The following is a 25240-nucleotide window of genomic DNA, read 5'->3' as shown; positions in this document are numbered from 1 at the left end:
GATTCTCCATAGAGCAGCCAGAGTGATCTCGTCAAACTCCAAATCTGATCCCTGTCATTCTCGTTAATGGCTTTCTATTGTTCTTAAACTACTACTAACTAAATTGTCACCTAGGCCTGCAAGGCCATGCTTGATCTGTCTGCTACTTACCTCTCCGATCCCAAATGGTACCACTGCCACTCTTGCTCCGTATGCTTCAGCTACACTGGCTTTCTTCCAATTCATAAAAATGTATTTAAAATAAGAACTTGATCTAGAAACTTAGGGAAGTCCTCTCAGAGAAAATGAGGTTTGAGCTGAGGTGCTGGAGGATAAGTAGGTGCCAAATTGATGGTAGAGCATGGGGCAGGGGTGGGGGAGGAGAGTTGGGGGAGGGGAGAGTGAGAAGTAATTTGGAGAGGAAGAGATCATTCCAGGAGAAGGGAACAAGTGGCATGAGCAAAAGCCCTGGAGAGGAAATGAACTTGGTATGTTCCAGAAGCAGAAAGAGACTGTGACTTAAGTGCAATGAGCAAGCAGGAGAAGAGCACAAGTTGAGGCCAGAGAGGGAGGCGGAGGCCAGAGCGTGTAGAGACTATAGACCGCGATAGTGAATTTGAAAGTGATAGTGAATAGATGAACTAAATGATTAGAACTTCATTTTTGTAAACTACAATTGGGCTCTTACTTTGAATTTAAAAAGATTGTTTTAGCCAAATATAAGTTTGTGTTCTTCACTAAGTCATCAAAGAAGTCTGTTGGACCTGGCTTGGCAGATGGCAGCCAAGAGATGCCAGGGTGCTGAGAAAGGAATGTGTTGCTCGTGGGGTCTCTGGTGCACTGGCACAACTGTGCAAGACAAGAATCTTGCCCACATTGCCTCACACAAGCCAACCCTCTCCTTTTTGAATCTAACAACTATTCCTCAACAGTTGAGAGAACAGAACCAACAAACAGCTTGCCTGGATTAACCAGTTGAAAGATGCACCTTTAAATTGCTTTTGAAAAATAAATTTCACTGGGGAGCAACTTGAGAGCAAAGAGAAATAAACAAATTACATATTTGCAACTTTAGAATGATGTATTTAAATAGGCACATGGGGCTGAAGATTAGCAGACTGTAAAACAGAAAAAACAAAAAGAAAAAGAATACACCTTCCAAAGCATCAAATGAAGATAAACGGACATAAAATTAGAACATTTTGATTTGTTGATTGTTAAGACTTCTCAGAAAAAGAAAAAAGGATGAAGGAAAATATCTTCTTACAATATTGCCTGAAAAGCATCCCAGCATTTTCCAAAAAGAGCTTTCTCCAAGGACTTAAGACAATTTCAAATAACTCATATGTTTAATCATCAATAAAGATAGCTATGGTTTTCCATATTTTAAGAATTGAGAGACCAAGCCACTGCATTATTATGTAGCATATGCAAATCTCTCTTAACAGAATGTGAAATGGTACTGAGGTTCCTTGATATCTAATCTGCTTTAGTTCATTATCATGGAACACTCCCTGAGGGTACGGGTCCTATCCCATTGCCATTTGTACCTACTGCAGAGCATGCCACAGAGTACCTGCTCAATAAATATTCGCTAAATGGCTGAGTAAACCACTCCACCTCAGACTCAGAAGTGCCATTTGCTCTTCATTCATTGTGTGGAGTTTCTTCCAACTACCAATAGAGAGCAATATAGAACTTGCCAATATCAGTGTCTTAGAAACTGAATATATAGCAATTTGGCGGGTTGCATTGTCCCAGTTACATTTTAGAAAATAAGTTTCTTTTTAGACATCTGTTTGCTCAAAACTCTTGGGTTTTGTTAATGGTAGTATTTAAAGACAATTATTTTTAGTTGACATTTTCCATTTTAACAAGGAATCAGCAAACCATGTGTTGTTGCACTACTCTGTCTTTGCGCTCAAATAAAGTGAGGTTGTGGGCTCGGTGTCTGCTGGTGAAGTAGGTGTCTGGATTAATCTGAGCTTGGCTGTTATGTCCTTCCAAATCTTCAGTTCTACCAACCCTCCAGACAGCAGGGTAAGGGCGATCTCAATATATCCCATGCTGGAATCTACCTTATTTATGTTTGAAGAGCAGATTGCTCTAACTAACAAAAATGGTATACTCTAGTGTATCTTCTGATCTATTCATCCCTGCATGGAATTTGGATTACTGACCTATCATGCAGATGCAACTTCAGTATGTATTGACTGCCTATCAAGGTGCTGAACGTGGAGTCAGACACTTTTACACACTGCCTTCTGTAACCCTCTCAACAACTTTGTGAAATGGGTGTTATTATTCCATATCACAAATGAGTAAACTGAGGTGCAAGGGAGGTATGTAACTTGTGCATAGGCATTCAAAGGGGCATTCCAAGCTTCTGGAATTATTGTTGCCTTGGCAACTATATCATTCTTCTAAAATAAAGTTTGTTGTAGTCATTTCACATTATTACAAAAGGAGTGTATATTCATGACAGAAGTATCTTAACACGGGAACAAGAAAAAGGGAAAAGAAAAGAAAAGAATGTTTCTTTTGCAACCATAATAAAAATCATTTAGAGACAATGACTGGTAATGCCTAGCTATGTGTCTTTCAGAGATTTTTCTACATGTATTTTTAAGGGATCACACTGTGGGTAGTTTTATAATCCTTTTTGCTCAACTAACAATTATGATTGTGCTTTATGCCAATAAAAATAGACTACATCATATTTTTAATGGCCGCCTAATATTCCATCTTATGGATATACGATTAATTTATTTAATCAATCCTCTGTTTTAATACTTTTAAGCTGTGTCCAAAGTTTGGCTATAACAACTCATGCTGCAATGAACTTCATTACATCTCTGGTTTTGCCCACATCCTCATTAATTTGCTTGAGATAAATTCCTAAAGTGGAATTTCTGGCTCAAAGGGCATGCACATTTCAATGTCTTTTTGATACATGTTCATTGTGGCTCTTAATTTGAGCCTAGGGGTAAACCCCAGGCCAGTGGAGACATTTTTAAAAGAGGAAGAAATGTTGCCATGTTCCTTCTCTTTTCTTAGGATTATCCTACCCTCACTTGACTTGTCACCATTCCCCAGTCACCTCTTCTTCCAGTCATTGGCAGTCCCTGCATTCGTACTTTGCCAGTTCTTCACTTAAGACAGCCAAGAGGGCAAAGCTAGAATCTGACTTATGTCTCTATATGAATGATGACTGGTCACAGGTAGCTACAGAACCATGAGCAGGCAGATATATAATTATTAGCATTTGGTAGCTGAATGGATCTTTCTGAAATAGGAACTTCTGAGTCCAATAATTCAGCTATTTAAGATTTAATTTCATCTTCTTCCCATTTCTTTAGATTTATCTTTCTTATTTTGATTCTTATTTTCCGTCACCAGTCCCTAATACATTAAAAAAATCATTAGACATGTTTTTCTTTTTACGTCTTTTTTCTTGGGAGGAAATGTATTGGCACATTGTCTACAAATACAGTTCAGGTTAAGTGATTTCATCCCCAATGTTTAAACGCAATTAGGGCTTAAAACGGCCTGTGAGAAATGCCGTATTTCAGTACCTGTGAGTAGAGGCAACCAGCATGTATTTGAAAATGAATTCATCTCTGACACGTGAAAGCAGCTTATTTGATTCTTTCACATCGCCATTAAGGGCCCGATTGCCAGGTGTCACAACCCATTTTGGCCATTTTCTTCTGTTAATGGGCAAGTCTTCCCTCTTTAGCACATTAATAAATGAATCATCCTAATGAAGGCACAGACTGTAAAGCGCAAACCCAGGAACACTAGACACATTTTGATCGCTTCAGGGCAATTCTTGTTACAATAAATACTATTCAAGTACCATCTCTATAGAGAGACAAACACAGAGATGGGCAACGTGCAACTGAGGGCCCCTATCAAGCTGGACTTCCTACCGCTGGTGTCTAACACAACAGGATGCTTAGCATCATCTGTTGCAGCAGGATTTCATGTGCATCCAGATCTCCTCGTCAATAGTCTGAATAGCAACTCTTTCTCACTTAAGATCATCTTATTTTTAAACTGTGATAGCATATAAAAAAATAAGCAATATAGAATATGGAAGCAAGATTTCTAGAAAATGCCCTTTGCAGCCTTTTCTCCCTCCCCTTTTCCAGAATCAAATCTTTATTTTGAATTCTGGTCACCTCCCTCCTGGGTGACTACAGTGGTCTCGCCATCGTCCCTATATCCAAATGCATTCCACGACAATAAATCCTGTAGCTCAAGTGATGGCACAAATATCTAATCTCTGGTATATTACTGACATACAAAAGTGAGAAATCATAAACGAAAGTGGAAAATTAAAACAGTCAAGGAGGATGGGCGTTGAATATGAAAGAGGGGGCATGATCGGAATGGGTAAGAAGGAATGAAATTTGTGCCCACCCTCACACACACAGTACCCCGTCTATGCTGACAAGATGGCCCATGCTGGGCCTCTCCTTAAGAGAGAAAGACAGAGCCAAGACTTATTTAAGGAGCAGCCAGGAGAACACCCACTTTGAAGAAACAGCTTAATACTCTGAACTTTCTCCCCACCCCTGCTCTTCTCATCCATGTCTGGGGCTCAGCCCCCAGGAGGACTCAGGTAAGCTCCTCCATCTCTGTAGCCAGAGCTCCCCCTCCATGCTTTGCCACAAGAGCATATAGTTGATGTTAGAAAACATATAAAAGCAACCTAAATGGAAATAGCCCAGCAAATTTTCAGTGTCTCAATTGTTAGAAAAGAGACTGCACATTGACTGTTTAAGTTTCTGTTTAGAGACTTCTTTCATTCCAAGTTAAGGGAAGGAGTAGGAAGGAGATTGACTGGTTCAGGGAGTTAAGCTCTGGACTTTTCTTACAGCATTCTCAGCAGCACTTCGTACGTATCCATGTGTGTCTCCATGTGTTTTGAAGTTTAACCCTTTTCTAGAAAACACAGGGTAGCAACGAAGAGCCTGGGGTTTTAAGTCAGATAGATATGAGATTGAACTAAAGCTCTCCCATTTGTTAGCTGTTTTGGCCTATGGGAACCATTTACGCCCATGAGCTTTAGTTTTCTCATCCGTGAACTATGAATCATCATGGTGCTTACTTCATAGAATTACTGTGAATTTGAAACGCTATAATCCATGTATAGTATGTATTACAGTGCCTGGGCTCAAAGTAGGCAGTTAATAACTTATTGTTATTACTGCTATGGCTGCTGTTATTATTATTATTACTGTTCTTATTTTCTAAGTCACTAGATACTTAAAATATATCTCTTTTTCCAGTCTCCAATGTGTTGGGAGGGCAGGTAATAAAAGTTTCCAGCTTACTAGAAGATGTATCTTACAATCAACTATTGAGGCTAGTAGGGTTGCTAATTCATTGTCCCAACACCATACATTTGGTCATGTTCTATCCTAATTTCCTAGAAATTGCTCATCCCTTGCCCAGAGCACCAGCACTCTAGAACATTCACTCATCAAATGTGTCCTGAGCACCTGGTATATACTGGGCATTGTGCTATGCCCTGGAGACATAATTGTAAGCAGGATGGACATGGTCCCTATCCTTAAGGAGTTCCCAGGTTTGGTTTTGTTTATTAGGAGGAGGGATGATGCGAATAGAGAGAGAGATGGATATGGTAAACGCTATGATAGAAATTAGTGGCAAATGCTAACAAAAGAAAGGCGTAGGACAGCCTGGGTGAAGTGACAGTGTCAGGGAAGGCTTGCTAGAGTAGTTGTCTCTACACCTATGTTTTAAAGTATATATAGAAATTATGTGGACAGAGAGAGGAAGGTTATTCCAGACACATCTAGCAAAATGTACAAAGATGTGGGTTATGAAAGACCAGAGCATATAAAAAAATAGCAAATAGATCATGATGACTGAAGAATAGGAAAATGGGGGGAGGAGGGGGGAAAGTAGAATTTGAGAGGTAAGTGGGAGCCAGATCATGAAGGTCCTTAGAAGCCATTTAATGAGTTGGTTTATTATTCTGAAGAAAATAAGAAGTTGTTGAAGTGGTTTAAGCACCCTGACATCAGGGAGGAAAATGCAGTGTTAGAGGGAAAAAATTATAGATGTGTATACCAGTAAAGAGGCTATTCTAGTGACCCAGGGGGAAACGGATGAGGCCTAAAAGTACTGGCAGTGGAGAGAATGTTCTGAATACAGTTTGGAATTAGAATCAACAAAGTGAGGTGTGTCACTTATAATTATTTCTTGTGTTTTTGTATAGTTAACAAATACTTATTGAGCACCTGTGCATTCTATTTATACAGCAATGAACAAGTCGCCGTGTCTGCGTTTACTAGGAGAAGAGATGAGACATGCGCAGTAGGTCTGATGTATGACGGAAGCACAGGAGCCTTGGAACAAGCTCAACACTGTAGGAGTGGTGAGGGAGGCAGCATCACTTCTAGTTGTGGTGATTGGTGAAGTTAGAGAGACGCAAGGTGGAGATGTTGTCTAACTCAGTTTACACAGACTGATGCATAAACCAGAATGTCAGGATTTGAAAACTTTATTTTTTTGTTATAAGAAATATTCCAGAAGACTGAAACAATGTTTTAGTCTCTGATGAAGAAAAATATAATAAGGTAAGCTTATTATTACAAGGAGGTTGCCAGCTGAGTATGGAACCAGAATGAGGAGAATTAACTGAATTGTCTTATTAGCTAAGGTCTGAATGCTTGTGTCCCCTCCCAAAGGCATATGTTGAAAACCTAATGGCCAAGGTGATGGCATTAAGAGGTGGGGCCTTTGGGAGGTGGTTAGGTCATGAGGGCAGGGCCCTTCTAAAAGAGGCCCAGAGAGCTAACTCATCCTTCCACCATGCGAGGACGCAACAAGAAGTCTGTGATCCAGAAGAGGACTTTCACCAGAACCCGGCCATGCTGGTCTGATCTCAGGCTTCCAGCCTCCAGAACCGTGAGAAATAAATTTCCGTTGTTTATAAGCCACCCAGTCTGTGGTATTTTGTTACAGCAGCCTGAATGGCCTAAGACAGTACTATCTTTAAATTTTCGGAAAGCTTCCTGAAGTAGTGAGATCCAGAAGATAAATAAGAATCAGCCACACAAACATCAAGGGAAAGAGTGTTACAGGCAGAGGAAAGAGCACGATGGAAGGCCGTGATGTGAAAAATCGCTCCGTGTGGACTGAAAGAAGTCTAACGTGACCAGGAGGAGAGAGTGATGGGGAGAGTGGGGAGCGATGAGGCTGAATCTGAGAAGCCTTGTAAACCATTGGAAGATTTTGGACTTCCCCCTTAAGGCAAGTGCAATTGCTGAAGTGTTTTAAAGGCGGGCCTGACCTGATCGATTTTTCATTTTCAGCTCACTCCAGCTACAAATCGGAGCGGTATCTGGAAGGAAACAAAACTGGAGGCAGGGAGACCAGACAGGAGTCTCTTGCAGTATCTCAGGCAAGAAGTGACAGTGGGGAGTGACAGTAAACATGGAGAAAAATATTTAGGTGGCAGAATCAATAATACTTGGCAACTGATTGAATGGGAGTGTGGAGTGAGTTTAAGATGACTCCCGTGTATCTGGCTTGAGCGACTGGGTGGATGGTGATGCTGTTCACTGGTATGGTATGGGAAACACTGGAACAGGAACAGACCAATGGGATGAAAAGATAATGAGTTCTGTTTGGGCCAGGTTGTACTTCAGTGGCTTGTGTCACATCCAAATGGAAACGCCAAATCGGCAGTTGAATATACAGATCTTGGGCTCAGGGTGGAGGGCTAGGCTAGCGAGCTCTATCTGAGAGACATGGGCACACTAATGACAGTCTCTTCCATTACTTCTACAGATAGCTAATGTCATCCATTTGAAACTGATTGTAATAATTTTCTCTCGTAGAGGACAATCTTATTTCATGCTTATTTACTGGTTTCAGTAATCAGGAAAGCCATCATGGAGAAGGTGGCATTTGATCTGGACCTCTGAAAGGCAAAGATGGTGATGAAAAAGAGGGTATTACAGGCAAAGAGGAGAGAGACAGAAAAACAACTTGAGGAAAGATGTCTTCCAAATTGACTGTAGCAGAAGGATTACCTATGTAGTTGAGTTACTATGTGCCAGAATCATGCTAGACACTGGGAATATAAAGTTGAATAAGATGTGGGGTCTAGGGTCCTTTAAGAAGCCCTTCTTTAAGTCCCAGGCTGAACTGCCAGCACTTCCTCCGTGCTGCCTGAGTACTCTCTGCTCAGTCTTGTTATTGCACTTAGCCACATTATATTGAAAGTATTTGTTTCCTGTGTCAGGCTCTTCCACTATAACAATAATTCTTCCTGTCTTATTCACCACGTTATCCCGCTACCTAGCACAGTCACTGGTCATGGTAAATCCTCAATGAACGTTCATTAAGATGAACTAAACTGCAACCAAGTAACTTACCTTCTGGTGGCGAAAATGTGGAAGCTAAAGCTGGAAAGAAACATATTGCAGAGAGATCTAAATGTCAAGAGAAAGGGTTGGGATTGTATTGGTAGGCAACGGAGTGTTGACAAAAGTTTTTGAGGCTGATTTTGAAACAATCAAAGTGTGTTCTGACAATATTCATCTAGTCACCACGTCTAAATACATTGGAGGAGGCAAGATGTTAGTCACAAGGGTACCTAGCCCAGCCACCTGGCATATAATAAGTACTCAGTAGTATATTATTTCAGTATAGTATCAGTAGGTATTTACTAAGTAAATGGATTAAAGTGGAGGCAGAAAATAAGGACTATCTGAAACTATTAGCTAAGGAATTGGGTGCACGCTCAGATAACTGGTAGCGCTCCGGATACTTCTACCACCAACAACATTGTGTATACTTTGTTTTTGATTTTTTTGTTTTCTTTGTTTTTTTTGTCCTTGTTGTTGTTTTTTGGTGAGAAAGATTGGCCTTAAGCTAACATCTGTGCCAATCTTCCTCTATTTTATATGTGGGACGCCACCACAGCCTGACTTGATGAGGGGTGTACAGTGTGTGTGTCCATGCCTGGGATCCAAACCCGCGAATCCCGGGCCCCTGAAGCAGGGTGCACAAACTTAATCACTACACCACCGGCTGGCCCTGCATTATGTATATTTTGTACTGCTGTAGAATGAACCTGGTATAATAGGGTCCCACTGCAGCAGCATAAACTACTTAGTTCCCCACATCTCTTTTTAAAGTTTCTTTCAATGAGTTAATTTTAAGGAGATGGTTATTTGACATGATTTCGTTGGAGACTCGGGTCATTTAGCTACATGATTAATACTTTATCAAGAGCCTGCATACCATCAGGCAACATACCGATGCACAAAAAGGAAACAGCTTTAATAGTGATTATTGTGTGTGAAAATTTTCCAGGCTGAGAGACTGGCTATTATTGATTAAAATGGGCATCATTCTGGTGTTTTTGTTATTTTGTTGTGGGGACTCCTAGACATTTGCATGTGATTATAGCTGTGGCACAGCTGTTCTGCATTCTCATAACTTGTTCTCTGGTACAAAATATCGTAGACAATCCATCAGAACATCAAAGCATCCTATTCTAGATTCCTTCAGCCCAAAAGCCCGGTGACAATAAGCCCAGGTTTATCTCTGTATCTTATTAATGTGTGGATCCAATTATTGTGCTGTATGGGCTCGGGTTTCCTAAGTCAAGCCTGTGGATCTATATTGCACCTTGCTGAGTTTTAGAATGCTGCAATCAAATTGGCCAGTCAAACGGAATGGACAAATTGTATTTAACAAAAACCAATGAAAGAGAAGGGAATGCAATTTTCTCTTTCCTTGGGAAGCCACTGGCTTATGTAACTACTATATTCTGGTGAATGTTGTAAGTTTTCATTATGAAGACATTGGATTTATTTGAAATCCATTTTTAAAAAATCAATGTGTCTATTCCACCTGAGGGTTATTTTATGCTGAAAACAAACAGCATTATTTTCCTAATATTGAAATAAATGCTTTCACTGCTAAAATAAATGATTTATTTCAATAGAAGAAAATTGACATGTGTCTAAAGCAGTTTTATTTCTTATGATTTATTTTATTTGCTTTATATAATTTTATCTCTCTCTTTATGAATGAAGTTAAAGTTGGATTTTTATGTTTTATTCTTCTTAGCTCTTGTAATTTGGACAATTTCTGCCTCGAACAAGAGTTTGTTGGCTTGTGTACATCTGTACTGAAAACATTAGCCTTAAGTGAGGCCAAGATGGAAAACCACACGGCTGCCTAAGCTCTCTGTAGTAAGCAGATTAGAATATGCCCATGTGTTCAAGCCCTAAAGGTAACAGGAAGAGGGAGACTACTGAAAATCAAGCAAAGAGTTTACTGAAGAGAGTATCCAAGTCTTTTAAATGAGAGAATCGGGACTAAGTTTTTATTTTGTTCTATGCCCATGATATAAGAAAATATACATGAATATGCTAATTTGTGCAAAAAGGAATATAAGAAGGATAAAATATAAAATAATGCAATTGGTAACCTACAGGAGATGTGTGGGAATTGGGTGGGAAGGATGGGGAGAAGGAACAGAGTAGGTGAGATGTGTCATGGGGTCACTACTCTGAGTATACTTTTTTGTAGAGTTCTGATTTTTTTTTTCCTGAGGAAGATTTGCCCTGAGCTAACATCTGTGCCAATCTTCCTCTATTTTGTATGTGGGTCACTGCCACAGCATGGCTGCCAATGAGTGCTGTAGGTCTATGCCCAGAAACCAAACTTGGGCCGCTGAAGCAGAGTATGCCACATTTAACCACTAGGCCATGGGGCCGGCCCCTAGGGTTCTGACTTTTGGAACCATGATAGTATTTCACATAGTCAAAAAATAAATAAATGAAACCAACAAGAATGAGGAAGAACCAAAAATGGAATACAAACAAAAATAAATGAACTGAATTGTATTTCAAATGAATAATGTAACCACTCAGAATGGAAAAAGAAAGAAAACAAACAAACCTAACAACATTTGAATACAGTATTTTAACTATACACATTCAGGTTAAAGGTAAAAGAACTATAAACAAATATTAACCCTAGTTGAGTAGGTTTGTTTCTTCACAGTGTGATAATTAGCAATCCTGAAAACACTTTATGCATATTTTAGGACTAAGCAAATAAGTACATATATTGTAGATAATGAGAACATGGGTTTCACTATAAAAGGGAGGTACAGATATAGAAAGGGGGAAGAGCAGAATGAACTCTGTAGTATTGGATTGGAAGTAAGGTATTGGTATATACTCATGTTTTTTTGTTTTTGTTCTTTTGCTGAGGAAGATCAGCCCTGAGCTAACATCTGTGCCAATTTTCCTCTATTTTGTATGTGGGTCACTGCCACAACATGGCTTGACAAGTGGTCTAGGTCCACGCCCAGGATCCAAACCCATCAACCAGGGCCACCAAAGAGGAGTGCTCAGAACTTTAACCACTAGGCCACAGGCCCAGCCCCTATACTCACAGTTTTTAATATCTAGGTAGAATAGATTAGATAGATAGATGATAGATAGGAGGATAGATGATAGATAGCTAGATAGAAAAACACACATATACGTACATACATGCATACGTACCTACATACACCTATTTCCTAGCTTTGTCAGCTGAGAGGGCTTAGAAACAACAATACCCCATAATAATGGGCAAAATTAGTGTCCAATCTAACTTTCTAAATGTTATTTTCTGCTAAAAGGAAGCAGAGCCTCTTAGAGCTGATTCCAGAGCTGGGGAAGAGAAGTAGAAAATGAGCCTAGAAACAATTTGTTGTGTCCAAAAGTAAGAAAGTGCTCAAAGGATGTGATGTCATGTCAGGAGGACACAGGATCCAATCTGAGGGGCTCCCATTGGCCAAATGTGGGACAATTTGAGCATCACAATAAATGATAGCGATGGATTAACCCAGAGAATAAAGTGAGAATACATGAGTCAATACTAATATAAATAAATGTTTGAATAAATAAATAGGGATGAAGAGAAAGCTCTTCCTTTTAGTCAAATTCAAATTAATAAAAGCAGAAGGAAGAAGATGGTGCACTGAGAAGAGCACATCCTCCCCTCTGTGGTATTCTTGAAAAAAGAAACAAACTCATAACTTGAGTCTAATCAAGAATAAACAGCAGCTAAGCACATGTTGAGGAACATTCTACAGACTAAATGGCCCAACACAAATGCATAAAGATACATACCCTTATGTTCACTGTGGCATTATTCACAATAGCCCAGACTTGGAAGCAACCTAGGTGCCCCTCAAGGGAGGAATGGATAAAGAAGATGTGGTATTTACACACAATGGAATACTACTCAGCCATAAGAAATGATGAAATCTGGCCATTTGTGACAACATAGATGGACCTTGAAGGTATTATGCGAAGTGAAATAAGTCAGAGGGAGAAAGTCAAATACTGTATGATTTCACTCATATGTAGAAGATAAAAACAACGACAAACAAACACATAGCAATGGAGATTGGACTAGTGGTTACCACAGGGGAAGGGGGGAGTGGGGAGGGCAAAAGTGGTGATTAGGCTCACATGTGAGGGGATGGACTATAATTAGTTTTTGGGTGGTGAACATGATGTAATCTACACAGAATTCGAAATATATTACAATGTACATCTGAAAGCTATATAATGTTACTGCAATAAAAAAAAAGAAAAGAATAAATGGCCCATCCTCTTCAAAAATGTCAAGGTCATGAAAGACAAAGAAAGGTTGTAAACTGTTCCAGATTAAAGGAGACTAAAGAGACATGACAAGTAAATTCAATGGGTCAATCTAGACCAGATTCTAAGACAGAAATTTCTTTGTTTTTTGCTATAAAAGACATTAGTGGGACAACTGGTAAAATTTGAATAAGGATTGTAGGTTAGGAAATAGTATTGTATCAATGTTGGTTTCCCGATTTTGATGGTTGTATTATGGATACGTAGGAGACTATCCTTAATTTTAAGAAATATACTTTGATGTATTTAGGGGTAAAGGAACATCATATGTGCAACTTATCCTTAATTAGAAAAATAAAATGATATATTGATACATATACACATACTTATATGGACAGAGACTACGAAGGTGGTAAAAGGTAAACAGGGGGAATCTAGGGGAAGGGAATACAGGAACTGTACTAATTTTGCAGCTCTCTGTAAGTCTGAAATTATGTCAGAACAAAAAAATTTTAAATGTGAAAGTAAGTTTTTTTAAATTGATCTATCCCAGTGACAAGATGCTTTGGATCTGGATTAATAGGATCTCTTGCAAATTTTAGGAAGTGAGCCATAAAGAAGTATTTCTCACAGTCAGAGGAGTCTGGTTTAAATGGTTTTGCAGTCTACTTTTCCCTTTGTTTCTTGTTCAGTGTCATTGGTGTGGGGAGAATGAAAGGCCCACAGGAAGATGATGCTGGATTGGCCCCAGTGACAAGAACCAGGCACGGTCATCACCCTTTCCATACTGTCTTGGTGTTGATTTCACGTTAGCTGATATCTTCTTTTCATTTAGATAGAAACCTAACTTTCAAAGTGAAAGCCAAAATATAAACTTAATCTTGTCTCCCATTCTTTATTTTTTCTTAAAGATTGGCGCCTGAGCTAACAACTGTTGCCAATCTTTTTTTTTTTTTTTTGCTTTTTCTCCCCAAATCCCCCCAGTACATAGTTGTATATTTCAGTTGTGGGTCCTTCTAGTTGTGGAACATGGGACGCCGCCTCAGCATGGCCTCACAAGCGGTGCCATGTCCGCGCCCAGGATCCGAACTGGCGAAACCCTGGGCTGCCGAAGCAGAGCGCTGAACTTAACCAACCGGCCACGGGACGGGGCCGGCCCCATGTCTCGCATTCTTGAAGAGTCCTCCTGCCCTTGCTCTGAGCTTTTAGGACTTCTCACAGTTTGGTGCACCCATGCCTTTGGATCTTTCACACCCTTAAAATAAATCAGGGTGGCTGAAGATTGATGAAACTGAACAGTTCCCTTAAGACTGAACACTAGCACAACTACAGTCCTTTTCTCTCATTTTCTCTCATTAAGGAAAAAGTATATTTGGAAAGGCAAAATAATCAAAAGTACTTTTAAAAGTGAAGAAAATTCTAAAAACAGCTCATTCACCTCCTGATTTGGAAAGAGCTGGGGGTGTGGATGGGAGTGAGGCAGAGCTAAGGGAATGAACATTTGCGTGGAATCGTGTTGCTCTGTTTTACCCCTGGAGCAGGTCTGGCTATAGGATAAATTGTGAACTGTGCAAAACTTTCTTTCAATATCCTCAATCCTCCCTCCTCCCCAGGCATTTAGTGTCCTCTTTCTCTTTCCTGCTATTCCAACTTTTACAACATTGCCCACTCCCACTAAGATAAGTGATACAAATTCGGTGAGTTACCTTTTGCAGGGTCATTAAGATTTTTAACATATATCAGTACTGTAAGCCAAAAAACTAAAACTCTAATGGGAGATCTCAGGCCTCTGACAGCAGAAGAAAGAGATCATGGGGAAGGAGGGACATGGTGGTTCTGGACCATGATGTATTGGACATGTTTCCAATACATCTGATATCATAATTCTATGTAGGACCAGCCCTAACCTAGTCAACAAAAATGTCGCAAACACTTTCTATCCTAAAGCAAGCTCAAAGTTCACCCTAAGATGAGGTACCCAAGGTGACAGCCTCACTTCTTATCCCAAAGCCACTTTGGCTGCAGATATAGAAGGACTTTCAGTCAACTTGTGTTTACATGGCACCTTCCATCTTAGGATGTCTGCCTTTTTATTAAGCTTATTTTTTTTAAACATCCATGGAAGATTGAAACATAACATTTCGTTTTCACAGATAGGTAAAGAGATTCAAAGTAGAGTGCCATTGTCAGCTAGCAAGCAAAAGTTAGCAACAGAATGACAAGTAAGGCTTCTGCCTTTGTTTCTGTATCTGCAAAGAAAGAGTTTTACAACTTGACTTGGACTCTTCCTACTGCTGTCTTCTGTGGAGCTGGTTTAAAACCAAACCACCCAGACCCTAGGTCTCCACATTTTGTTTGAAATGCCTTTGGCTCTATAACATCCGCCATCATCTCTTTCCCAACTGGCCTGATATTCTCTTTTCCGGCTGCCGTAGGGAGGATTGCAATGCTGAGTGGAAGGCTGGACCAGATGGCCTTAAAGGGCCCTTCCAAATACAAGATTCTCTAATTCTCTGATTTAATTTTGATGATTCAATTTCACGACTTTGGCTATCACCAGATGAAATTATGTAGACATTCTGCCTTCCATCTGCCCTCAGATATATGTCAACTTGTCTCTATCCAAATTCATCACATCAGTCAATGATGAAGCACTCATTTACATGCAGTATTCTACAAAGTGTATCCTAAGGGATCTGACCCACAAATCCGTGTGACAGTTAGGAGCAGCAGCTATCATAGAGATGGACACATCAGGTTATCCTAGCTTGAGGATATCAGGGAGTCTACTTTGCCAACTAACTCTGCGTGTCCTGATTTCAAGCCACTAAGCAACCTTTTAACTGTCATTTAGGGTCCCTCATATGCTGGACAATAGAAGGAGAATGGGCTAATCAGCAAATAATAAGAACCAACAATTATTGAGCTATTGAGTGCTTACTATGTACAAGGCTATGTATTTTACACATATTAACTAACTTGAATTCTCAAATCAACCCTACCACTAACATTAGAGACTAACATTATTACCCTTATTTTACAGATGAGAAAATCAAGGTATGAGAGAGTTTAAGCAACTTTTCCCAGGTCAGTTGAGTAGTAAGGGGTAGCACCGGGACTGAAACCCAGGCCATGTGACTCCAGACCCATCATGTCTATTATGCCATAGCACCACTGCAAGGATGCAGGCCACTTGATAGTCACATTGCTTTCTGTAAAGTAATCAATCGCCCAGCTTCTTCTAAAACTAAAGCCAAAATCAATGTGTCTCCTAATAACTTACATAGTAAAACATATTTAACAGGGTCTAAGGGGTTATTACATCTCTCTGGTCCGCTCGTTCTCCACTCACAACTGCTATTCCAGACCTTCTCCATTCGCCTTCAACCTCCAACATTACCCTCCTCTCCCCTCACTCACAGAGGGTGATATCACCTCCTACTTTTCAGAGCAGCAAAAGCTACCATATGTCAATTCCAACATCTTCCCAACATCAAACATCCCACCCTACCTCTGTGCACATCCTATCATGTTTCAGAGCCAACACTTCTCCTGTGTTTTGTATCCTCTCTCCCCATCTTTACAGGAATCTTATACCATTAACTTCACTTTCTCTGTTCTATATATTTAACCTCACCTTTCAACTTAATGCTGCCTACTGACTTTCATATATTCTCAGCCTGTCCGATTAAAACAACGGAAACCTTCACTTGATGTCACATCCCCCTCCAGCAATGAACCTATCTCTTCTCCCCTTCTTCACTACGATTTCTCAAAAGAGTTGTCCAACTTCCCCATTTCTATTTCCTCTCCCCCACTGCTCACTCAACTGTGTCAATTTGATTTACACCCACCTCACTCTACCAAATCAGCTTTTACTACCTCCTTTACCTCCATGTACCCAAATCTAGCACAGTTTTCATTCCTCCTATTTGGCCTTTAAGTACCTTTTGACACTGTTAATCACTCCCTTCTTCTTGAAACATTCTCCTCCCCTGACTTCCCTTAGGCCACACACGCCTGATATTCTTCCTACACTTCTAGCTGCTTTTTCTCAGTTTCCTTTGCCAGCTCCTGCTTCTCTACAAGCCATTACATGTTCCTCAAGGCTAGCATATATGTCGGTAAATATAAAAGACCGTATTTTTCTCTTAATTTGTTTAAAATACATATGACTACTTAAAGCAAAAATTATAGCATTGTCTTGTGGGATTTATAATGTATGTAAATGTAGTACTTATAACAGCCATAACACAGTGGATGGTGGAGGGGAGGTTAATGGACCTATGTGGTTTCAAGTTTCTACATTTTTCATGAAGTGGTATAATACTAACTCTAGGTAGACTGAGAAGTTAAGGATGTATGTTGTAATCTCTGGGATAACCACTTAAAAATAATATAAAGGCACATAGCTAAAAAACTAATAGCTAAATCAAAACAGAGCTTGAAAATATTCAAATAATCCAAAAGAAGACAGCAAAAAAGGAATAGAGCCACCAATAACAGAGAGGATCCATAGAAAATAATAAAATGGTAGATCTAAATATAATCATATTCATAATTATATGAAATACTCTTTTTTTTTTTTTTTTTTTTTTGCTGAGGAAGATTTGCCCTGAGCAAACGTCCACTACCAATCTTCCTCTTTTTGTATGTGAGCTGTTGCCACAGCTGGCCACTGACAGACAAGTGGTGTAGGTCCACACCCAGGAATTGAACTTGGGCAGCCAAAGCGGAGCACATTGGAACTTGACCACTAGGCCACTGGGGCTGGCCCTGAAATACTCATTTTAAGAAAATCCAGTTTATCAATTTTTGCCTTTATGGTTCAGTCTATTTGTTTGCACTTCTCCAAGTGGTGTACCTGAGACTCATATTTGGGACTAACTCCTAAGCCCATTTTTACAGTTAATCCATTGTTGTGTTCCAGAAGATCTATGCCGTCAATCTTGGGCAGAGAACTGCTCAGTAAGTCTGGAAAATAGAAAATCTCAGGCTTCCACACAATAAAAGAAATTCCAGGAGTCCTGAAAGGCCTAAAAATCTAATAACACAAGGAACTGCTCCTTGGGGACGACTGACTGCTTCCCAGCCCAATGAGTGATATAAAGTTCTGAAACCAGGACACAGATGTGCACGGTGTGGGTTTTCTCCTTGGGATTCAGGAGAACAAGAACTAGCTAGAGCTACCAGGGCCCTATGACACCAGCCTCACTCTAATCATTACTTCGAGAGATATCCAGGCAGTTCAGCTCAAGTGAAATTAGAACAGCGAGATTCTTTCAGAGCACTGAGTATTCACTGATTGATCTTTGGTCCAAATCCAATTTAATCAATGAACCACATGTATTTTGAGATTCCCTACAACTTCCTGGCCTTCTTCCCCCATCCTCATACTACCTCATGCTCCTCTTCATGCCATCTACTTCTAAGTCCATTCTGTTAAACTAATTAACAATCATTAGGACTCCTGAATTCTCTTTCCACCCCAAATCCCCCAGCGTTCCTGGATTTTGCTTCCATGGCAACAACTAGCATTTGCTTCTAGGACTTTTATTTGATTTCCTTACCTGTAACTTACCCTGTAACACACTGGAATATGACTTTTACCTCTCTCCTAAACCCCACACACACCTTCACAGTGAAATTCATTTCTCTGAGGTCATCAAAGACATGCTTGTTGCTAAACACAGTGGAAGATTTTTAGTTCTCATGTTTCAGTAATATTTGACACTGTTGACCATTTCCTTCTTGGGAAATTCTTTTCCCTCAGCTTCCCTTACACTCATGCTCCAGGTTCCTTTCTACCCACCCACCCCCCCCACCCCCAATCTTTTTTACAGGCTCTTTTTCCTCTATGTGTCACTTAGATGTTGGTGTTTATTTGGGCTCTGTCATAAATTTTCTGCTTTTGTCAGTGTACACAATTTCCCAACAAGGTTACAATTGCCTCCATTGGCTGCAAGTGTAAGCTGTATGTTAGTACCCCTCACGTGTCTGTCTCTGTCCTTGATCTCTTCTCTACACACGAGGCAAGTCTATCGAAATGTCTATCGGGTGTGTCCACTTGAATACCCCTCAAAGAGCTCAAAGGTCTCACACCCATCATGCCAAAAATTAATTGGCATCTTCCCACCTACCATCTCAAACCTGCTCCTCCTCCTCCTCCTGTTCTCTGTCTCAGTGAGTTGCACCACCAAATATCCAATTGCAATTCTGCAACGGCCAGAAAACTGAAAGTCTTCTTTGATTCCTTTGTCTCCCTCATTGACACCTCCATTCAATCACCTATCAAGCCCTATCAATTCTCTCTCTCTCTGTGGGATCAGGCTCTCTCTCTCCATCTGCACTGCTAACACCATAGTCCAAGCCACTATCATTTCACGGATTATCACAATACCTTCATAACTTGTCTACTTACCTCTAGACTTGCTCCCATTTAAATTCATTTTGCACATTGCTGCCAGAGTCATCTTGGTAAAATTCCAAGCACTAAATCTTTCATTGGTTTCTCATTGCATTAAGGGAAATTCAAAACTCTTTAACACAGAATCTAGACACTTAGAATCAGGCGAGTCCGAGATTGCCTGAGTTTAAACCTTGCATCTGCCAATCACTAGCTGGGTGATTTGGGGCTATTCGGTTAACCTTGCTGAGCTTCTGTTTCCTTATCTGTAAAGTGAGCATAATAATAATTATAATAATAAATGCCTCATCATATTGTTGTGAGAATTTAATAAAATTGCACATGACTAAAGCATTTTAGAATGCTTTCTGTCTCATAATAAGTAAATAACTGCTATCTTTGTGGTGGTGGTTGTTATTATTCAACAAATTTTTTTTTAATTTTTACTATGTGACAAGAACTGTGGTAGATAATGGTGAGGCTATCTTGAGCGAAACAGACAAGGTTACTGCCCTCAGGGGAGCTGATCTACAATCCAGCCATGTTCATTACTTCTCACAAACTTACACTCTAAACTGTGCTATTGTAGCCCCATTACATGCTGTTTTTCTCTCCTCTGTGCATTTCCCTATGCTCTTCTTGTTTCAGAAAACATTCTCTCCAAGTCCTCCTCCCCTGTTTAATTCTTCATCCTTCTGATCTCAGTTTAAATGTCATTTCTAAGATTTCCATAACTGGATTAGGTCCCACTTATTTCTTAACTCTCCCCTTATCTTAGCCTATTTTTATTTTACCTGTTTACATATGTGTACCCCAATGCACTCTAAACACCAAAACATGAGGGCATCTGTAGGTCTTTTTTACCACTGTTTGCCCAATGTCAAACATAGTGTCTAATACATACAGACATTAAATATTTCTGGAAAGACCTAAGGGAATTAGTAGAGGCCACAAAGATCCTTTTGTCATAGTGGCATTTTTGGGGGGTGGGTGAACTTACCAGTAAACTGATAGTCATCTTTGTATGTTACATTCTATAAGCTAATATGTCTTCAGTATCTCAAGCCATTATGTGGAACATTTGTACACTTGGAAGGCAGAGAGTGGGTAATATGTGCAGAAGATATCTTAGCAGCTATTACTTGGACTTGTAAGTGTGCACACTTGCTGTCATTCTGCTTGGTAGTAATGGAAAGACTATTCTGAATAAAGACTCACAAGAGTAATTAACGTTAGTTGAATTGTTGAAAAACAGCTATCACGTCATCTGAGAGTTGGCATCACACTCTAAAGTAGACCCCTAGCTACACTCTATCTTGTTGAAGAAGTGCTTGCATGGCTCTCTCCTAAGAACAACTAATTTCCCAGCTCTACACACCATTGCAAGAAAGAGTAATAGGCTGTACTGCTCAGAAGAATTTCAGAAATTATTACAAACGTTAGTGGGCTGTCTGACCAGAGTTGGTTGGCTGTAGAGAGAAACATACTAGAGCCAGAAGTGACGAGGCTGCCAAAAGTTGACAAGCATTCTCAGCCAAATTCTGGCCCTCATCAGATTTCCTAGCTGTAAAGACACTTCAATGTTTTGAAAGATTTACTCGCGTATGGCAAGCACTTCCAACTGTAATGCAGTCCTGGATAGTGTTACAACTGAATCATGCTATGGTTCCCAAACCTCTTTCTTCCAGAAAAGTCTTTCCTGGAAGATCAATATATAAAATAGCAAAAAGTAGAGCTGCGCTCCCTAGCTCCCTTTCCATCCCTCCAACCTAATGACCCCTGAGGGTAGAGTAGAAAGATCACCACACTGGTGATCAGAAAACAAACTCACAGAATTCCAGGATTGAAATGGAACATAAAACCATTCAGTCCAACCGTCCAGCCTGTATCTGAATTCCCTTCCACAACAAAAACCCTCCAGGCTCTTTCCCCGACAGGCTTTCTGCTCTTGGATAAGTCGTCTCATTTCTGTAGACTTTAGTTTCTCCATGTGAAAGAAGAGGCATTGGAGTAAATACTGTCCAAGGTCTTTTCACACAGTAAATACATGATTCAGTGGTACTAAGGACATACGGGAATTCTGACCCAGAAAGCACATCATGAAACTTGTTAAGTTTTGTATTCCATACACCCAGTAGTCCAAAGGAATATGAGCTGAGGCATTCTATAGAACTATATAGAACTATATATATAGGTAGTGTCAAGGATTCAGAAACCTCTTCGAGTTTTCATGCAAAACTGGAGTATTCTTCTGGTAATGGAGCCCATGGATTTGTTTGTTTCTTTTGTTGTTTTACTTTGCATTCATATATTGCAAGATTCTGCATTTCAAAGGGAGAGCCCAGAGTTTTTTACAAGATTGTGTTTTTTTGTTTTGTTTTGTTTTAAAGATTGGCGCCTGAGCTAACATCTGTTGCCAATCTTTTTTTTTTTCGTCTTCTCCCCAAAGCCCCCCAGTACATAGTTGTATATTCTAGTTGTGAGTCCTTCCAGTTGTGCCATGTGGGATGCCGCCTCAGCGTGGCTTGATGAGTGGTGCTAGGTCCGTGGCCAGGATCGAAACCAGCAAAGCCTTGGGCCGCCGAAGCAGAGTGCGTGAACTTAACCTCTCGGCTACAGGGCCAGCCCCTATAAGATTGTTTTTTTGAGGTAATATTCCTGTCCCAACTTTGGCTGTTCCAGAGTACTCTGCCCTCATTTGATTATTTGAATTTGGAATAGGTTTTCTTTGTCTTTTTTCATTTTTCAAAGCTTAATCTTTCCTGGCTCTTCCCCATAAAAGTTATGAATGCTCAGTAGTTGGACATCCAAATAGCACTTAAGAGGTACAACATTTCCCAAAGTTTCTTTGTCATATAAGGACTTTTTAAATTTTTATTTTACTATGGTAAGAACACATAACATGACATCTACCCTCTTAAAAGATTTTAAAGTGTACAATTCAACTTTTATTAATTAAAGGACTGGCATGAAATGTTACTAAGTGTCACATGGGTGACTACTTTCCCAAGGGGCCTGCCACTTTAATAAAGCAGAGATGTGAGGCTTGATACCGTCCTAGCCAAGTGATGATTTAGATCCTTCTTTCTTCATCCAACTATTTTCAGAATTCTAGTGAGAATACTCCTATCTGAAACGTGGGACCAAAATTTGCCTGGAGCTCTTCTTAGTATGTTTGTTCACTATAATAAAAGTCCTCAAATCATTGATATGCACTGTAGGATTGAGCAAGAGAGCAAATGTGCTGATGTTGTAGAAAGTCAGGGTTCTCACTGTGGAAAAGGGGAAATACAAATAACGAATGGGGAAAGACAAGATTAGGATTGGAGGTATGAATATGATACCTTAGCAATGATACCACATTAGCAACAAGCATATTCAGTGTCTAGATCTTGGTTTCTAAGTATCATTCCCCATTAAAAGAAACTATGACTCCTTAGAGAAACGGCTGATGCCAGGGCTAAGGGACAAAAGGTGTAAGATGAGCCTGGAAGATGTATCTTGCTTTACTAGAAAATAAGAAAGTACTAAAAAGAAAAATGAGGCAGATTTTGAAATAATCAGCTTGAAAGGGACCCCCTTGAGCAAAGGTGGCACAATTTGAACATCAAAATAAATAAAGAAGGTAATGAATAATAACTCATTGACTAAATTAGTAATCCATTAGTCTATGGTGATGACAAATAAAGAGACAGAGAGACAGAGAAAGACAGAGAGGGAAATAGACAGATAGAATGTTAATAATAAGTGTGGAGGGAGTGGTGGATTTAGAAAAGCACCATTTTGTAACCATCACAGTAAAGATTGGTTCAGGCAAGAATCATCAGTTGATGCTAAATGTGAGGTAGGAGGATGGATGAGAAACAGGATATTTGCATGGTCTTAAAATGTCTCCCTGCAGTTTCTTTAGCAAGGGGGAAATAGTAACTATACAGGGGAGAAAATGGACGATACATGGATCGGTGATCAAAATGGACCTCATTGGTGAAGGGCAGACAATGTGTGTCTCTGCATGTGCTTCCTGGAAACGGACAACACTAATTCTGTAGTGTGTAGAGAGGTCTCACTTGAATCCAACTATGAGTAAACATCAGAGGAACCTACATTGAAGGACACTTTGAAGAACAAATTCTATAGAAACTGAACTGCATTCTGTAAAAAATGCCAATATCTCGGAAACAATGTAAGGCTCAGGAACTGCTCCAGATTAAAAACTAAAGAGGTGTGACAACTAAATGCAATACGTGAGATTAGACTGAATTCTGCACAGGAGGGGAAAATGCTGTAAGTGGACATGAATGAGTAAGCTGACCAAAGTAGAACATAGACCATAGGTTAGATAAAATGACTTTATCAATGTTAAATTTCCTGAATTTGATAACTACATTGTGCTTATATAAGAGAATTTCCTGTCCTTAGGAAAGACACACAGAGTAGTTAAGGGTTTATGAGGCATATCCTGAAATAGTTCAGAAAAAAATGTTTACGTAAATGTGTGTGTGTATATATATATATATATATAGAAAGAGACAGACAGATAGAGAAGGCAGAGACAAAGAGAATAATAAAAAAAAATGAGGCAAATTATTAAATATTAGTGAAGGGCAAAGGGCAATTAGAAGTTTTCTATATTGTTCTTGCAATTTTCCTGTAAGTTTGACATAACTTCAAAATAAAAAGTTTTACAGATTGACTGGTGCTGACATTCATCCTAATTTCAAATGAGAAATAGAATTCCTTTTAAAACTTTCTTGCCCAGGAAAATAATTTACTGGGAAATTCTTTTTACTCGAATGTGTTAGTTTTTTTGTGGTTTTCTTTTTTTTTTTTTTTTTGCAGTGAAAGAATGATGATGTGAAAGATGTGAAGCACTCAACACCCAGAAGCCCACTCAGAAGTAACCCTTTAACAGCTCAGGGGAAAAGTTCCTACTCAGTAGAAGGCGGTGGAATCTCAGCGTTTTGCTCCTGCACACACACACACACAAATCTATTTATATACCATCGCTGTTAACCTTATTTCCCTCAGTTAAAGTCACTGCGTTGCTCAATTCCACGAACGCTTTCCCTGGAGAACAGCCAGCAGAGCAGTGAAGTGGGAGCCAAGAAGACCTGGGTTCAAGGCCCAGCTCCATCAGTGACTACCCTCATAGGTGTAACTCCCTCACTTCAGCTTTCCCATCTGTACAATGGCGATGATGATAATAGATTTGGGAGCACAAAAGCTTTCTGCAAGCATACCTACAGTTGACCTTGTCATGAGGGGTTGTGTGAAGCTGATAGTAAGTGTTGGACTGGCTCATCTACTTGTCTTTCTGTTTCATCTGACCAGCCCTTAGGGTGGAGCTTGTCTACTCCTAAAAGGAATTTGACAAGCTGCTTTCAAGAGTAGTAAATTCTTGACAATCAGTTGCAATGAATTCACTAGCTTGTGTATATTACGGCCATTTTGCTTCTTCTGTCTGAACTCTTCCAGGTAATCTTGTGTGGGTCCAGAGAATGACAACATAGGAAACAAATCTCATTTGCCCCCAGATCTTTCTTGCGTGCCTCTGAGATCTATCTGTTTTATTCACTCACAAATGCATCTTTTTTTCTTCCTAGGAGAGCGTAGGAACTATTGTATTCCACCTTCAGCAGCAACAGTTTCGTCAGTTAGACTGCGACTGCTGAATCTTTATTCCCGGGATGTGGTAAGACAGGGCGACAGCTTCCAGATTGCTGACTAGCTATTTTGGTACTTGTAAACTTGTGGCACAACTGACTTGTAAATCAATGCTTGTATAAATGCATCTGAAACCCAAACATAAAAACCTATCATTTTAACTATTGAGTCTTTTTCACATTAAAATTATTATTTTCTCTAATTCTTCTTCATCTTTTCTTTACATTTTATGTCATTTATGAAACAAGCAGGGTTAACTACCAAAGAGAAAAAGAAATGTAGTTGGTAAACAGAGGACACACACCTCACTTTACACACTTCCGGTCCCTCTACATTTTTTTCCTGTCTTCAGTCTCTTAGATTATTTTCTCCACCAAAATCCTTGTCCACTGTAATTTTCTTTAGTTGTACGTATAGAGTTTTATGACAGGGTAGAGCATGACTCAGAATATTAAGTAGCAAGCTGGGGAAATGAGTGCTATGTTTCTAATTACTAACATCAGTGCTTCAGCTCAGTCGTCTATAA

The 25240-nt window shown here is 39.7% G+C and overlaps 1 long non-coding RNA gene across 1 annotated transcript in view; it reads left to right on the top strand.

The window, feature by feature from the left end:
* The window catches only part of LOC103562939 (uncharacterized), a 51879-nt gene extending 26963 nt beyond the window's left edge, over window positions 1–24916 (top strand). The window contains exons 3-4 of the long non-coding RNA XR_011535782.1: window positions 23890–24331; window positions 24654–24916. This is a non-coding gene — a long non-coding RNA (uncharacterized lncRNA). The remainder of the gene's footprint in view (window positions 1–23889; window positions 24332–24653) is intronic.
* The last annotated feature ends 324 nt before the right edge of the window (window positions 24917–25240 follow it).

Source organism: Equus przewalskii, chromosome X (assembly GCF_037783145.1).
Source record: "Equus przewalskii isolate Varuska chromosome X, EquPr2, whole genome shotgun sequence".
Taxonomy (NCBI): domain Eukaryota; kingdom Metazoa; phylum Chordata; class Mammalia; order Perissodactyla; family Equidae; genus Equus; species Equus przewalskii.
This window is presented reverse-complemented; position numbering and strand designations above follow the sequence as displayed.